General features: G+C 34.6%; 1 pseudogene; it reads right to left on the bottom strand.

Annotated features, from left to right (window-relative positions):
• Nucleotides 1-13138: 13138 nt before the first annotated feature.
• Nucleotides 13139-13239, bottom strand: LOC129554130 (U6 spliceosomal RNA; annotated as a pseudogene).
• Between the last annotated feature and the right edge of the window lie 5844 nt (nucleotides 13240-19083).

Genomic DNA, 19083 nt, shown 5'->3' with positions numbered 1-19083 from the left:
AAGGAAATGGCAACCCACTCCAGTGTTCTTGTCTGGAGAATCCCAGGGACGGGGGAGCCTGGTGGGCTTCAATCTATGGGGTCACACAGAGTCGGACACGACTGAAGTGACTTAGCAGCAGCAGCATCCTTCTTGTATCTTAAAGTACACTTATTTTTTAGCTTGTGTGTATGCACACACACAACTGTAAAATAGGCAAGAATATCCCTATACTCTCAGTATTAATGCTACTTTTTATTCATTTTTTATGTGACCTTTGCATTCTATACAGACTATCTAGAGATGCGGATGCAATTTGCAGGAGTTTTATAATGTTAAAAGTTAACATACAGCAGTGAAAATGCACTTGTCTGTGATGAACTCACATTGTAAGAGAAAATTTCTAAATTTTCCTTATAAGAAAAACTATTTATATGGTGTCCCAGATTTTTTACAGACCAAAAGACACGTTAAATTAATGGGAGGGGAAGGACAAAAATGCTTAAGCTTTTACAGCCTCAACTGAGTTTGCTTCACACTGACAGAGTTTTCTGGTCCTATTTTGCACCCAGTTGTGAGCAGTTAGGAAAAACAGAGGTGGATGAGGCATAATATATAGTATATAGCCTTATTTTGCCTTTTTTTTTTTGAAATTCATAACATTTAAGTCAATTTGGGTGTATAGTTATAACTCTCAAGAAAAATTTTATTCAGTTCAACTAACTCATGATCACATTCACTTATGATCATGTTAAAGATAACCTAGAGGAAGGAATCAAGATACCTGCTAAGCAGAATCAGTGTCATACACAGGGTTTCAGTCGAGTTGAGGAATATGTTTTCATTGCAAGGAAAGAACAAGAAAGAGAAACAGAGGGAAAGTGGCATAGAAACAGGAACCAGAAAGATGACATTGAAACTTATGGAACTCCCACGGTGATGTTCATCTCTTCCATGGTTCTTTTCTAAGGCTGATGCTGGTTATAACACCACTAATGTTTTTAATCAAAGTAAGAAGAAATGGATGATTTTTTAAGACACTTTTGTTTAACATATCTGGAATACTGACATGTGTTTTGTATTCTTTCATAAATAATATGTTGATTTGAAAGTTGTTTTTTTTTTCTTTCCTCAGTGATTTTGCTAGCAATTTTGTTCAAGCGTCTCACATTAAACTTGTAGATAAGGTGAAGGAATACAAAATTTTCTTTGACAGAAAGAACAGTAACTTCATATTTCTTTTTTGTAAATGAAAGGGACACTGAAATAGGATTGAAGCATTTGAAAAATTATCTTTGTGAGTAGAATGAGCATAGTGAGGAAAAGTAGACGGTACTTCTGTCATGAAAGAATGGCCTTGCTAGGTCTCTTAACCAGACAATCCTATCACTAAAGAATAAGCTTATATGAATTCTGTGTGTGTATGTGTGTGGGTGTGTGTATGTGTTTTCTACCAAAATCATACTATTAAAATTTGAAATAGTTGACAGTTTTCTAGTGTAAAACGTACTGCCTTTGTCAAAGAAATGAAGCTCTGACACAAACATTTGACCAGTATTTTGAATCCTTACATGCGAGGGACGTCAGAAATGACTTAAGGACTAATGTAGTAATGAATGGTGGAAAACAATGTTCCTGTGCAATTGAAGGCAGTTATTAATTTGTTTCAGTTGGATGCATATGCCAGAAAGCTCAATTTATGCAGGCCGTTCAAGGAGAGAGAGAAAGAGATCGCTCAGCCTGAGGGAATGTTCGGGTGAAACACTTCTTAAACAAGATCTGTTCTTGCATACAACACAGTGTCACTTTCATAAGCTGATATTTGGACTGGGGAGGGGGGTGGATAGGGACAATTGTAACAAATTTCCTTAAGTTTTCTCCAAGTATTTTAAATCAGAGAGTAGCAATGAAGGAAAGTTGCCATTTTCTTACCTTATTTCTCCTCATGTCCACCCAAGTACTTGGAAATATCTATCACTACTACATTGTAAGATGGCATTATTATACTTACATGCTGAGATTCCTTATATGCCTTTGAGCTTTTAAGGGCTGAAAAATTAGAATATGCTTTGTCAATTTTTGACATTTAAATGTCTATTTAAAACTCATAGCTTTATGGGTTTTGAATTGTCTAGACAAGAATCATCCCTGATTAAGAATTATTCTAACCCTGATTTGCTATATTTTACTCTAATTTGAATATAGGGCAACATCTTCTATGTCATCTTCTATGTATAGCTACATGTTTAGAATAACATTTTGGAAAAGTACTGTACTTTTACAGTAATTGAATAATGAATCATACCTAAATCTGTGCCTTAGCCATGACAATTTTACAGTCTCTCATGCGGTTTTGGCTTTTTATTTTATTTAAGCATTCACGGTGAATTTAGGCAAAATTCTTAAAGATCTGAGATTATTATTATGTATCTGTTTTTATTTCCATATTGATTATATTTCATGTCATTATCAGAGAAGGCAATGGCACACCACTCCAGGACTCTTGCCTGGAAAATCCCATGGACAGAAGAGTCTGGTGGGCTGCAGTCCATGGGGTCACCACGAGTTGGACACGACTGAGCGACTTCACTTTCACTTTTGTACACTGGAGAAGGACATGGCAACTCCAGTATTCTTGCCTGGAGAATCCCAGGGACAGGGAGCCTGATGGGCTGCGTCTACGGGGTTGCACAGAGTCGGACACGACTGAAGCGATTTAGCAGCAGCAGCAGCATGTCCATTGAGTCAATGGTGCCATCCAACCGTCTCATCCTCTGTTGTCCCCTTCTCCACTCGCCTTCAATCTTTCCCAGCATCAGGGTCTTTTCAAATTAGTCACCTCTTCGCTTACTCCTTGGAAGGAAAGTTATGACCAGCCTAGATAGTATATTAAAAAGCAGAGACATTACTTTGCCAACCAAGGTCCGTCTAGTCAAGGCTATGGTTTTTCCCGTGGTCGTGTATGGATGTGAGAGTTGGTCTGTGAAGAAAGCTGATCACCGAAGAATCAATGCTTTTGAACTGTGGTGCTGGAGAAGACTCTTGAGAGTCCCTTATACTGCAAGGAGATCCAACCAGTCCATTCTAAAGGAGATCAATCCTGGGTGTTCATTGGAAGGACTGATGCTGAAACTGAAACTGCAATACTTTGGCCACCTCATGCGACGAGTTGACTCACTGAAAAAGACTCTGATGCTGGGAAAGGTTGGGGGCGGGAGGAGAAGGGGACGACCGAGAATGAGATGGCTGGATGGCATCACCGACTCTGTGGACATGAGTTTGAGTGAACTCCGGTAGTTGGTGATGGATAGGGAGGCCTGGCGTGCTGTGATTCATGGGGTCGCGGAGAGTCAGACACGACTGAGCGACTGAACTGAACTGAACTGAACTCCCCTTCAGGTGACCAAAGTATTGGAGTTTCAGCTTCAACATCAGTCCTTCCAATGAATATTGAGGATTGATTTCCTTTAGGATGGACTGGTTGGATTTCCTTGTCATCCAAGGAACTCTCAAGAGTCTTCTCAAACACCACAGTTCAAAAGAATCAACTTTTAAGCTCTCAGCTTTCTTTATAGTCCAACTCTCACATCATAATATTCTGTTGAAGTAAAATCTGTGCAAGAAAATCTATCAATATGTTAGGATAATATGATTATAAAAAGTCAAACATTCTATTTATACTAGAAAAACACTGAGTCATTGAAATCAACTAAAAATCAGAAATTTTTCTAAAGTTCTAAATCTAATAAAATGGGAAAATATTAGTTTCAACTTGCAATAAGTTGTAATCATCTAAAAGTCATCAAATCACTTTTACAATTTTGCTTAACAATTGGGGATAATTAGGAAAAACCCAAAGTAGATTCTAAGGAACATACACATTTGTATTCTAGCAATGTTCTATGTTTTTAATAAATTATAATTTCTACATGTGGGTCAAAACATAATATTGAAATTTTACATAAAGTGGTTGATGTAACTAATTAAAATTCAACTGGGTTGCCCTAAGGCAAGTGGTTTGTTTTGTGATGAATGGGGAAAAGAATTTGTTGGGTGAAAGAATTTGTCTATTAAAGTTACCTGAAATGTGAGCCAAATGAAGTAATTTGTTGATTCACTGTAATTTGATTTAAAAAGGCAAACATTCTTTCAAAATTGCTAACAAACAGAAGATTAATTATCAATTACCAATTTTAGGGATTTTAAAATGTGAATTAAAGTGTTAAAATACTTTGGTTCTGTAATTTTTGTATTTATTAAAATACTAATTTTAAGGACTCTTAAAATTCAACAAGGAAAAAATGATCGGAAAAAATGAAGAAATATAATTTAAAAGAAGGAGATATGGAAGAAATTATGTAAAGATTATGACTATAACAGTGAGATTGAACCTTGTAAGGATAAGGTAGCAAACGAGGCAGTGTCTTAAGGAAAAGAGGTAGGTATTGATGCCCTCCAAAATCACTGCGGATGCTGATTGCAGCCATGAAATTAAAAGACACTTACTCCTTAGAAGGAAAGTTATGACCAACCTAGATAGCATATTAAAAAGCAGAGACATTACTTTGCCAACCAAGGTCTGTCTAGTGAAGGCTATGGTTTTTCCCGTGGTCATGTATGGATGTGAGAGTTGGACTGTGAAGAAAGCTGATCGCCGAAGAATTGATGCTTTTGAACTGTGGTGTTGGAGAAGACTCTTGAGAGTCCCTTGGACTGCAAGGAGATCCAACCAGTCCATTCTAAAGGAGATCAATCCTGGGTGTTCATTGGAAGGACTGATGCTAAAGCTGAAACCCCAATACTTTGGCCACCTCATGTGAAGAGTTGACTCACTGGAAAAGACTCTGATGCTGGGAGGGGTTGGGGGCGGGAGGAGAAGGGGAGGACAGAGAATGAGATGGCTGTATGGCATCACCAACTCGATAGACATGGGTTTGAGTGAACTCCGGGAGTTGGTGATGGAGAGGGAGGCCTGGCGTGCTGTGATTCGTGGAGTCACAAAGAGTCGGACACGACTGAGTGACTGAACTGAACTGAAAATTAGAGATACTCATTCTTTTTGTGTTGGTCATTCTTTCTGTGTTGGTCATTATTTCTAAGGCTTTTTCAGTGGATAGATCTTTTTTAAGATAAAATAGCATCAGGAATTTACACTGATAACTTCAAACCAAAGTTAATTATTAAAACATATCTTATACTTGTATTTCCCTTCTGACATCTTCAATGGCATCTGAAATGATAGAAGTAAAACATAAGTATACAATGTGATAATTTGATATATGTATACTTTGTGGTAAGCTTCCCTGGTAGCTCAACTGATAAAGAATCTGCCTGCAACACAGGAGACCCCTGTTTGATCCACAGTTGGGAATATCCCCAGGAGAAGGGATAGGCTACCCACTCCAGTATTCTTCAACTTCCCTGGTGGCTCAGACGATATTCTCCTGCAACATGGGAGACCTGGGTTTGATTCCTGGGTTGGGAAGATCCCCTAGAAGAGTGAATGGCAACCCACTCCAGTATTCTTGCCTGGAGAATCCCCATGGACCAATGAGCTTGGTGGGTTACAGTCCATGGGATCACAAAGACTTGGACACAACTGGGCGACTAAGCACAAAAACATGCATATAATTTTTGCATTTTTTTCTCTCTGATAATCAATTCCTTAAGCATAAATGCTTCTTTCTGGACCATTTTATCAGTAAATTAATTCTCTGTGACTTTTAAAGAATTTTTGAGAGCATTTCTGTTGGCAAGTATGGAAGTCAGAAGCTGAAAAATTTCTGCTGATAACACCTGTGTACCTGGAGCCAGAAAAGAAGGGGCAAGGGAAGTTGAGAGACCACAAAACCCATCAGAGACAAGGAGGACAGGTATTTGTATAATCTTCCCAGTTGACTTCCCACTTTAGACTGAACATATTAGACAACCAAAGCATCTGTAATTGGAGACAGTGAGGAGACATTTCAAAATACCTGTGTTACCTGAAGCTGTATTGCTATTACTTTACTCAAGATTAAGAAGTTCATTCAAGTTAGTAGTAGTGTGAGAAAAGTGTTGAAGATTTGATCTTAGGAGGAAAAAGAGGAAAATTGACATGACTGAAACTGAGGCTGTGCTCGATCACACTGCTGCTAAGGACGTCAGGGGATTATGTCTCCTGTGCTGCAGGTAATGGGATTTGGCTATATTTAAAGATCAAACATAAGGCACTGCTTTAAAAGTTGCCTTTAAGAAGGGCTTTATTTCCAAGTTACATGCTAAAATGACTCTATTGGCAAGGCAGAACACAATGTAAGATTCAAAAATCTTAAGTCACATTTGTTTGCATTTTTTTTTTCAACAAAGCTATGTAAAGTACTCTGTGAAACCATCCTGCATTAACTCACCAAGGAATTAAGAAAAAAATTGAACATACAGAAAATATCATGGATTGAAATACTTTTTACTTCTGGTGCACGAGTGTAATAAATACAAAAATTACAAAGCAAGATAATGCTTGTTTTTTTTCTCTCATAATGTGAGAAGTTTCTAAGGCAACACTTTTGTTCTAATCCCACTCAGTCAGGTCAGGTCAAGGTGAGATAAAAATTAATGCAACTTTCTTTTTTATATGTAATTTTAATGTGGTCTATATTTTATTTCTATATTTTTTCCTTTTGTCTGTTTCTTTGTCCTTGTAGGAGGTCTTCTTGGTCAGGTAATGAATTTTTAGTATTAGTATTTTCACAAAGGTGTAAAGTTCTTTGCTTTGTTCCCTCTGATCTCTGAATGTTCACCTTGCATTAAGAATCTGCCCTATTTATTTGGTGTCAATAATCCAACTCCATGAGTTGTGAGCACTAGAATATTACCTTTGTGCACTAATTAATTGAATATGGTAATGAGGGCATGCCTACAAAGTCAAAGTAGGAGAAAATGAGAAATAAGGCAATTTATTTACCAATGCAGAAACAGTGAAAGCAGGTTTTACTGTCCCTAAAACAATGGTTTTAAGTTGTACTTTATATATCTAATTCTGTGTTCATATTTGAACAGATGGATCAGAAGAGTCCATTTTATTTTAGCTTTTTAAAATTTAAAAATAGCAACAATGCCTTAAATCTAAGGTATCAAGCTAAACTATTAATACTACTGTATTAATTCTTCTTTCAAATTAAAGTTAAAAATGCTTGTTATTTCTATTTGATATTTTTAAGCTTAAAATTAGTTTCTTGAACATATATAGCAGTGTATTTTATATCCAAATCTTTACATTGTGAACTACACCCTCACTTAAAGAGCAGAAATAAAATTTTATCATTAAGAAGTTATTAATAATTATAAAATGAATTTAGCAAGCAAATGGAATATTTTAAAAAATGCTAATAAATGAGTCAATTACAAATGAAACATTTTATTTTTATTTTTCATGAAGTAGTGTATGCTTAACTAGCAAGGTCACTGCCCACCATACCCAACACACAAAAATAAAACTGGTGACCCCTTAATTAGGGTCTTGCCAGTGGCTCAGCAGTAAAGAATCTGCCTGAAAGGCAGGAGCCACAAGAGATAGGGTTGATCCCTGGGTCAAAAAGATCCCCTGGAGGAGAGCACGGCAACGAACTCCAGTATTCTTGCCTGGAGAATCCCATGGACAGAGAAGCCTGGCAGGCCCTTACCCATAGGGTTGCAAAGAATCGGACATGACTGAAACGATTTAACACACAAGAATACCCTTTAATTAAAAGTAAATAAATGGATAAATTTTAACTTTCTTTTTATGCTTAATTAGTTCCCTCATACTTTAGCACATTTTTCATGTGAAGTTGAAGTAGGTTCATAAAATACATAAACTATTTGTATATGTATCTGCAGTATTTATCTGTATGTGTATGTAACTATATTGACAATGTATCATTAATGTCTCTGAACAAAGCAGATTAAGAAAGAAAGGTTAGAGTTTATGGAGTAAGAAATCAATATCAGTGTTACATCTAAGAAACAAAAATCTACTATAGTTTTAAAAGATGTAGTCATGAAGGGTAAGTACCATGCTTGCCCATAAAATGTCACTTTGGCCACTGTTAAGTTAGAAAACTGAAGTGAGAGAGTATGGCATTTCCCCTGATATATTGTTTTTTGGCAGTTACATGTCAGCTTGTAGAGCTTTATCTATTTTTAAAATTCTCTAAGGCAATACTATTCCTTCACCAAGGGTAACCATTCCCAACATAAGGAGGGAAAATGAATAAATTTATATTTAAATTTAAACTTAATTTCCTGATAATTCTTGATAAGATCATAATAGGAACAGTAGTTAAATCTAGAAATATCCCTGTGAGGTAAATATATCATTTTTGTTCTTATCAAAATACCTGTTATATAATGATGAATCTATCCATCTCCTTTACAATACCACACAATCAATATGATTATTTACTTTTCTAAATATAACTATTGTTGAAAATAATCTTTTGTATAATTTAAGTATCCTTAAGTATCTTGATTAATATTACTCATTTTTTTATTCTCATTTATTTTTCTCCCAAATATTGGAAAGTTCAGGTTACTTTCCACTTCTAAATTCATCTGTGATTATTCTCAATCTCATTGGTATGATTTAAAATACAAATATTAATCACTGTGGCAAGCATTTTTGTTTTAATATCTGACATATTTTTAAAAGCGTAATTAGCACTTACTTTTTCCTAATTCAAATATAACTGATATTAATAAATTATCCAAGAATTTTTTTAATGTACTTTCTTCGTCAAATATGTATAAACTGACTTTTCAGAAAGGATTCACATAATTTTAGTACTTCAGAGCAAGCGGCCTAATGTTATAACTTGAGGCTTTTCCATCTAAAACAGTGATTCATAAAATGTAATGTACATCTGAATCATCTGGGGGTGCTTTTTAAACATGTAAATTCTTGGACCACCTCCACATCCATTGAAGCAGAATTTCTGGGGGGTGGATTTTTATGCAGATAAATATGGATCATGTTCTGGCAAAGACTTAGCTAGCTGAATGAAACTTGCTAGTGTCTTAAAAACTACAGATTTAAACTCCTTCTGTGCTCTTTGAAACTCATCTTAAAATTCAAAGAGTGCGATAAAATTAGCCAGTTTTCTTTTCTCTAAAAAGGGAACTAGCATTTGTCAAGAAACTGGAAATTGGAAGAGTAAGATTCAAATGCAGATCTGTCTGGCTCCCAAATTTGTGCACTTTCTCCAGCAATATGGACATCAATTTTAGTTTAAGAGTTTCTTGCATGAATATATGAATTACTTTGAGATTTCATTGTATAATCACGCAAGGAATAAAGCAAAAAATGTGAAGTTAGATTTTGCCTCTGCTTAAGTTGTAGCTCTCATAGGAATATTAGTTTACCAATTGTGAAAATAATGTGAATGGAAACCTTACCTTCTAACCCACAAAACCTCTGATTTTTATATTTCAACTTTCTTTGCATATTATTTTTCACTAATTAATTCATTACCCATTTTTATCAATGTTTCACTTTTAGAACTCATTTTGGACTTTAAATCCGGTATTGATTTTGCATGCCTTTGTTCTCAAACTTTAATCTCTTAACTCTATGACCCTCTGTTCAAAAAATGAACAGAAACAAACATGAGTATAAAAGAGTTGCAAAACACTAATTTTTTTTATTTTTAAGTACATTATTTAAAGAATATTTGCAAACAGAATATGAAAGCTTCCCATATGACTTACCTACATTTCACATATGTTAGCATTTTTATTACATTTGTTTTAACATTTTCTGTCTCTTGTCTCTTGTTCTCCATCTCATAATATATGTTCTAAAATGAAGTGCCTTATATGGTCACAAAGTGAAAGTGAATTCACTCAGTCGTGTCCAACTCTTTGCGACCCCATGGACTGTAGCCTACCAGGCTTCTCTGTCCAGGCGATTTTCCAGGCAAGAGTACTGGAGTGGGTTGCCATTTCCTTCTCCAGGGGATCTTCCCCACCCGGGGAGTCAACTCCAGTCTCCCACATTTTAGGCAGACGCTTTACCCTCTGAGCCACCAGGATGGTCACAATGTTATTATCAAATCAGAAAATTAATATCAATATGAAATAATTATGTTATCTATTGACAATTTCATCAGTTGTTCCACTAGAAGCAAACTGTTTTACTAAAACCCATTCATGGGCCACATGATGTATAAACTATTATATATTTTTTAGCTCCCTAATTTGGAAGCATTTCTTGTTTTTTTACTTTGTCTTTTAGGACCTTGGTTTTTCAAGGAGGAAGGGACAATTATTATATAGAATGTCCTATTACATGTATTTATCTTATAATCCATCACACTTCTACTTTCAACTTATGGTTTTCTGGCAGGAATTTCATAAAATTGCTGTTGTTTGCAAAGATTCATTAAAAATATTATGATGGAGATTTGCCCCAATCCTGACTATATTCATCTTTATATTAGGTTAGGTATATTTCTGCCAGATTTCTCCATTGTAAACTTACTATTTTTCCCTTAAGCATCTCGTTGGGAATAATTTGTGACAATATATTCTCATATTTGTCATTCTTTTTCTCACAATATACAGATGATTAATGCTTGAAATATTTATAACTATTCATTAATAATATTGGCTATAAATTATTATGATAGCTGGAAAATGGTAATTTAGTAATTCCATTTCCTTTGTATTTATTACTTAAAAATTAGTCATAAATTACTTTCTTTCTATCATAACCAGCTATTTATCATCCATTGATCACATCTAGCCATTTAACACAGTATAAATAATCATATATATATATTTCAACTATTTTTTATTCACAATGATATCACTTTTGTTATTATTTTATTAAATGGGTTAAATTTAATTTTATTTTATTAAATTGGCACAGTGGTAAAAAATCTGCCTGCCAATGCAGGAGATGTAAGAGACACAGGTTCTATCCCTAGGCTGGGAAGACCCCTGGAGTAGGAAATAACAACCCACTCTAGTATTCTTGCCTAGAGAAACCCAAGGACAGAGAAGCCTGGCAGGCTACAATAAAGTTTATAAAATGTTTTTGAGTAATATAGTAAGAGTATAAAAGAACTCATTGAATTTTGTACAACATTTAGTATTTCTTTTTTTACATTAGGCACCTGATACATTTGGAATGTATTTTTATATCTGGTGAGATATATGGCTTTAATGAAAGTTAGAATGAAAGTGACTCAGACATGTCTGACTCTTTGTGACCACATGAACTATTCAGTCAATGGAATTCTCCAGGCCAGAATACTGGAGTGGGTAGCCATTCCCTTCTCCAGGGTATCTTCCTAACCCAGGGATTGAACCCAGGTCTCCAGCATTGCAGGCAGATTCTTTACCAGCTAACAAAGGAAGCCCAAGCACACTGGAGTGGGTAGCCTATCCCTTCTCCAGAAGATCTTCCTGACCCAGGAATTGAACTGGAATACCCTGCATTGCAGGGTGATTCTTTACCAACTGAGCTATAGGGAAGCCTGGCATTATTTGTTCAAATACTGTCCAGTTGTCCCAGCTCCAATATTTTTATATTTCCCACAGTGATTAAATATTTCACTTTTAAGATACTTTCTCTATTATGAAAGTCTAATATTGTCTACATCTTCATAAGACCTGACATTATTTATGTTATGTATGTTTTCTAAATTTTATTTACATTTTTTCTACTTAAGCAAGGTGAGAGTCCTTGACTTCTTTTTGTTTAGTCACAGTAGATGCTGTGTCATTTGCTGTGTTCATCTCAATTGTGGATTATTGCTTTTAACCTTAAAATAAGCATCCTTTTTATGAGTCAGCTATTTTCATTTGAATGACACTTTGTCTAGTAAAAGGTAATTAATCCTGCATCTTTATTGTTTCCACTTCCCTGGTATGTCTTTGGCAATCTCTTTATTCTTAACCTTCTCTTTATCACTTTGAGTGTATCTCTTGTATAAAGCAGACAGTTCATTTCAGTTCAGTTGTTCAGTCATGTCCGAATATTTGCCACCCCATGGACTGCAGCATGCCAGGCTTCCCTATCCATCACCAACTCCCAGAGCTTGCTCAAACTCATGTAAATCAAGTCGGTGATGCCATCCAACCATCTCATCTTCTGTGGTCCCCTTCTCTTTTTGCCTTCAATCTTCCCCAGCATCAGGGTCTTTTCCAGTGAGTCAGCTCTTTGCATCAGGTGGCCAAAGTATTGGCGCTTCAGCTTTAGTATCAGTCCTTCCAATGAATATTTAGGACTGATTTCCTTTAAGATGGTCTGGTTGGATCTCCTTGCAGTCCAAGGGACTCTCAAGAGTCTTCTCCAACACCACAGTTCAAAAGCATCAGACAGTTACATGTTTTGTTTTGTTTCTTTCTCAACCAAATTGGAAAATTTTTTCTTAAAATGAGTGACTTGTATGTTTACTATGTCTGCAATGTGTAGTCTCAATTTTGTCATATAATTTTATTTTTTTGATTGAAGCATAGTTGATTTACAATGTTGTGTTAGCTTCAGGTATACAGCAAAGTGATTCAGATATGAGTATGTATGTATCATGTAGTGCACACATATTGTTTTTCAGATTCTTTTCTATTATAGACTATTGCAAGATAATGAATATAGTTCCCAGTGCTAGTCAGTAGGTCCTATTAAATATTTAAAATATTGTAGTTTGTATCATCTGCTAATCCCAAACTCTTAATTTTTCCTTCCTGCACCTTCTGCTTTGATAATCATAAGCTTGTTTTCTAAAAAAAGTTCTTAAAATATATTTTTTAATTAATTGTTTCATGCTTTTAAAAATCTTTTTCAAGAGCTCAAATTTATTCATTTATTTCCTTTTTGTGCATCTTTCAGGAATTTTCTGACACATTTAAAATGTTATCTCATTTTCATTGCCATCATTATTTTTCTGCCTTCCCTTTCCTTTAATGCCCCTTACTAAATAATATTCTTATTTGTAAACCCTTGAGCATTTTGTAAGTCTTCATTACTGAGAAAACATTGTGATATTTCTCATTTATTTTATATCAATAAAATCTTTTAGTTTTATACTTTTGTCTATTTGTTTAAATGTTAGAACATATGCCAAACTTTAAAAAAAAAAAATATTTGCAGTATGATTGCTTTCAGTGTTGCAATGGTTCTGCCATACAACAACATGCAAAAAATATGGAATACCGTGAATTTGTGTGTCATCCTCGTGCAGAGACCATGCTAATCTTTTCTGTATAGCTCCAATTTTAATATGTGTGCTATGAAAGAAAGTGAAGTCTCTCAGTCGTGTCTGACTCTTTGTGACCCCGTGGACTGTAGCCTACCAGGCTTCTCCGTCCATGGGATTCTCCAGGCAAGAATACTGGAGTGGGTTACCATTTCCTTCTCCAAGGGATCTTCCTGACCCAGGGATTGGACCCAAGGATCGAACCCAGGTCTCCCACATTGGAGGCAGACGCTTTAACCTCTGAGCCACCAGGGAAGCCCAATATGTGCTATGTAAGAATACAAATAAGAATGTGTATTTTATTTTGAAATGTAGTTTTATACTTTTCTTTTAATTCATCATTTGAAGGGGAAATATCATCAGCTCATGTGTTTTCATCTTTATTTTCTGTCTTCTCATAATAGCATTGTATAAAATTATCTGTGTGTGTGTGTGTGTGTGTGTGTGTGTGTGGCATAATAGCTGCTGACCACGTTCTCAGTTGAATGGCACTTTGTTCTTTGAGTGACAAATTATAACCTCTTCAATGCCTCAGTGTGTATGTGTGTCTTTGGTTTTGTTTGTTTGTTTTTGTAGTGGCAAAGGTTTTGTGTCCTCTGACTTTTTGATTCCTATTTTTTACAAAGGAAATATCTTTTTCTTTTTTTCCCATTTTTGCTATCTAATTTCCAAAGGTAGTTTCACCCTTCCTGGTTAAAGTCTACACTTACAGAAGTAATGGCTTTAGAAGTTGCAACCTTGAATTGTGCTTTGCTTTAATATGCTTCTCTATGATTAACATATCTACCATAATGCTTTTTGTTACAGACTTTCTCTTTGGGGAAATGGCTTTAAAGTAATTTTTCCAATTTTTTCTATTGTCTTCCTTCTGCTATCTTCTGTGCATTTTACTCCCAAACTATTCTTATTTGACAATTACTATAAAGGCTTGTCATAGAAATATAATAGAGAACTCAATAATATTTGCTTTTTTAATAGAGTTCAATGTATTTTAATTTTATTTATTTAATGACAATTTGAAGTGTGGGCATTTTCTGTGTTCAGGTTATGATGAAGAAATGTTTTTGTATCATTTCATTTTTTTCTTATTTTTCCTCTATTATTTAGAAGGTAGATGGGTACAAATGGTTTTAGGTAACCATCCTTTTTCTCAGCTATTTGGAAGATCATGGCACTGCTTTTTTATTCTCTAATGTTTCTCTTGGTCATGGTGCTTGAAAATATCCATGACTCCTGTTTTAGCCTGAGCAATCATCCATGACATTATTTTATATAGTTTTATTATTCCAATCATATTATTTAATTTTAAAACATTTTGTATAATGGAGTTTTATACAAGACATTTTCATGAAAAACAGTAGTTCAAATATACAAATAAAAGTATTTGAAGAAGTAAAATATATCTGAATGAACATGTTTTTTGATATGTTATTTAATATATGTGTTCTACTAAAGTAGTAAAATATAAGTACTTATTTGACTATTCTATATCTGAACATTTAAATAGTCATTCGCTAAAGATGTCTCTCTTCAGGCTTTCAGAGTATTTACTACGTATTACATGTATGTTCTCATGTATAACTAAAAAGAATTGACATGGTACATAAGTTGTGATCTTATTGAACAATCATTGCTTTATAAAGGACTTGTTACAAAACAGTACAAAATGATAAAAAGAGACTATTGCAGTTCTTTCTAGTATGTTTTTGCTTTGTTATCAATGACTATGTTTGAATACATGATTTTTTTTTAAGGAAGAAGGAATTTATGCAAGAAAAAGCCAATCTATTCCAGTGATTGAGATTTTCAGAAATATGTCATTGGATGAATAATTCTTGAGTGAATTGGGATAGTAGCTTAGTAGTTTGGTGTCAAATATTTAAAATAAATACTTGGAGAGAAAATGGATGAATACATATATAAGAGAGAGGATGAAATGTTGAAGGGAGTTACAGCCCTGGTTTTAGAAGTGAAGGACCTGAGCAAGAATCACAGCTGGTAGCTATGCAGCTCCGTCTATACACCCACAGAACGGTCATGTTGAACATTAGGTATGCACATGAGTAAAGGTTGTAACAAGATTAAAATAGGTGAAGACCTAAAAGAAAAGCACTTTCTAATTTAAAAAAAAACAAACACACACTTCAAAATATGATAGATTCAAAAACAAGCCTACAGTATTTTGCAGCTCCTTCTGAAGTGTTAGAGTCTGTCTCCCAATGCTTTGAAACTATGCTGGTCTTGTGAATTGCATTGACTAGAGTATTTTGTAGAGATTATGTTGGGCAATTTCCAGAGCTTAGGTCTACCGAGGCCTTATGGCTTCTGCATCTAACTTCCATGGGATATTGTTCTAAAACTGACATGTAAAGGAGCTAGTCTTATTTACTGTGGATTCAGAAATCACCGGTGACGTGGAATGCAACCAAGAAGGAAGCCACAACTAGTCACTGTCTCTGTATAGCTTATGAGTGGGGCCATCTCAGATATTCTCGAATAGCTCTTCCTCTTGCTGACTGTAGCCACATGAACGAGTCTCAGCATGTTCAATAGCAGATCCAACAGCCAGCCAACCCACATTCTTTTGAGAAATACTCTACCATTCTTCTTTTAAGAACCATTTTTGAGGTAATTCATATGTCAGCAATAGCTATTCATGTACCAAATTTGAGATATTCACAGAAAAAATGAAGCATTAAAACTCAAGTAATATTCTCAAGATAGTCTTAAATTAGATACTTGCTTAGAGAATTAAATTATCTTGAATTAGATACTTGGGACTTCCCTGGTGGCTTAGATGGTAAAGCGTCTGCCTACAATGCAGGAGACCAGGGATCAATCCCTGGGTCGGGAAGACCTTCTGGAGAAGGAAATGGCAACCCACTCCAGTACTCTCGCCTAGAAAATCCCATGGACTGAGGAGCCTGGTAGTCTACAGTCCATGGGGTCGCAAAGAGTCGGACGTGACTGAGCAACTTTACTTTCTATAGAGAATACAGTTGGATTAAATTACTTTTTAAGATCACTTCCAAATCTGTGATTCTATCGTATTGGGAAGAATAGCTTCAAATCATAAGGATTACTTTATCTAAGTGTTAGTATCAGCTGAAATTGAAAACACTAAGATTTTACCACCAGATAATATCTTTTGTTGCTCTCAAACACCTTACACATCAGAAGTAAGTCCACCTTAGTTATCTGAGTAGGGGTCAGTATGGAGAGTGCCAACCTGTGAAGTAATCAAAACTGTGTGTTACTCATGTCAGACTTTTTCTGCTAATACTGTTTCTTTGAGGAGAATTGTCTCTCTGGCATAAACTACAGCCTAAAATGCATTATCTCTTGATTTCCAGTTTAAGTTTCTTTAAGGTGAACATAAGTCTTCATGATTCTTAATACTTATAAAGCAAATTTGTGGAAAATAAATTTGAATTATATTTACCTTCCCAAACTCTTAGTCTTTTCCCTCTGCATTGAATATGTCAGAAAATTATCCAGCTTCTCAACTTTATAGATCATTCCTAAAAACTCAACTAAGTTTGCAAAGAATCAATGTTCTCTTTCTTCTCACACTTATATTTGATGGTTTTACATTTAATGGAATTCTTATTTGAACTAAGTAATACAGTAACAATATGCTGATAAAATTATTTATTGGGAATAGATACGAATATTGGTATGTAACAACCAAAATGTGAGTAGAAGTGAGGATTATAATAGAGAGTAGTCTAATTCCCATCAGTGTGTTTAGTTTACATTTTCAGCTAGTAGTTTAAAGAGTGAGTTTAATCAGCAGTTAATCGGGCAAAACATTTAAGTGGAGGCCAGGTAAGAAATCTATTGTATTTTGCAAAATAGAATAAGGAAAAATTTTAAATATAATGTTAATACATACAAAGGTATAATGTTAAGAACTAAAAAATTGGAGAGGGAATTTATTTAGTGTAAATAGTAATCACATATTAAGAAGTTTTTTATACTGACTTAAACTATAAAAAATTTTAAAAGCTGACTCTAACTCAATAAAAAACTTGGACACACACACCTCACAGGTTGTAACAATCTTCCATTTAATATATAGTACTAGGACACTGAAAGACAAAACCATTAGCTGCGTTACTCTATTTCCTAAACTTTGGAACTCTAAAGTTTTATTATTTTTTCCACAGATTTTGTTATCTTGCACCTTTAAATATATTACCAGAAGATTACTTTAAAAAAAGATTTTAATTATAGCTACAATTTAGAGATTATGTAAAATGTGAAATCTGTACTAATTATGCTGTCTATGATTAAAAGGAAATATAAAAAAATTCAATAATCCACCTAAGTAGTGTAGAAATATAAAAGTTAACTGACATGATGATGGGTGTAGGAAGAAATCTAAGAGCTGTGGAATGAAAGAGAGAGAATAAAGTTAAAGGCAAAGTAGCAAATTGCATTAAAACTTATCACTAATGTATTATTACTAAAGGTTCTCCTTGGAGAAGAAATAGAACTTTTATTAACAGCTAGATATCGTAAGTTTGAAAGGTATAAAGAAATATACTGAAGGGACTAGCTTTTCTCTGGTCCAATCATTTGCAGTAGAAAAGGGAGTTTTATAATCTGAAATTCATTTTGCATTTCTAATTTGAGCAATCATTTGATACAAATGATGTGATTGCAATTTTCATATAAAATGTAATATGATACATGAATGCAGTACCATAGGCATTCATGCAGCCAAAATGCAGCCAAAGTGTCTTAAATATCTGAATATGTCAAAAGCAGGCTGAGTCATTTTGTGAGAAAATAATTCCATATTATTCATTTCTTCAGAAAACAATTAAAAACTATAGAACTTTTTGATTATGATACTCCCTCACTTATATATCACCAAAATGTATATTATTTGTATCCAGTTTAAGATAAGAACAAACTCAAAGAACAGAAACCTGACAAATTCAGGTAATAAAAAAATGAAGCTTAAACAAAATGTTATCCTCAAAAGAATGACAGAAATTAATTTACCTGGAATATCACAGAGTGTAGATAAAGAACTTAAAAAATTAATGAAATTTCTATAGAGAAAAAAGAATTGCAAAGATCTGAATGAAAATTACAGAATTAATTACTTAGGAATAATGCTGTAAAATTGAACCAGTGATGTTTGATATATATAAAAAAAATATTGAAAAAGATTACTTTGTGAAGATGTCACCCAGGTGGTGCCAGTGGTAAAGAGTCTACCTGCCAAGGTAGGAGATATGAGTGACACGGGTTTGATCCCTGGATTGGGAAGATCCCCTGGAGATGGAAATGGAGACCCACTCCAGTATTCTTGCCTGGAAAATCCCATGGACAGAGGAACCTGGTGGGCTTCAGTCCATAGGGTTACAAAAGAGTTGGACACAACTTAAGATCTAAAAAACAACAATACTTCTTTAGAAGTCAAATTTTACCATGCTTAAATTCAATTAAAATACTGTAGTGAATGAAACAGAAGATAAAAACGCCATCAGAGCATCCAAAATATAGCCCGTTAATCAATCTATTTGAAATATTGATAATTAAATGTTAACAGTGAAAAGTGAAAGTAAAGTTGCTCAGTCGTCTCTGACTCTGAGACGCCATGGACTGTAGCCTACCAGGCTCCTCAGTTCACAGAATTTTCCAGGCAAGAATACTGGAGTGGATTGTCATTTCCTTCTCCAGGGGATCTTCCCAACCCAGGGATCGAACCCAGGTCTCCCGCAATGCAGGCAGACGCTTTACTGTCTGAGCCACCAATTTGAAACTCCCTTGATATCTGACACTAGCATATGCTGTCAATCCTTTCTAACAACTCACTCATTTTTTTGTTGTTTACCTTTCTTAGTTTCGTGACTTGACCTGGATATTCAAC

The sequence above is a fragment of the Moschus berezovskii genome, chromosome 1, assembly GCF_049115385.1.
Source record: "Moschus berezovskii isolate FMDL1 chromosome 1, NW_MosBer_1.0, whole genome shotgun sequence".
Taxonomy (NCBI): Eukaryota; Metazoa; Chordata; class Mammalia; order Artiodactyla; family Moschidae; genus Moschus; species Moschus berezovskii.
Note: the sequence above shows the minus strand (reverse complement) of the source record. Positions and strands in the feature narration are given on the sequence as shown.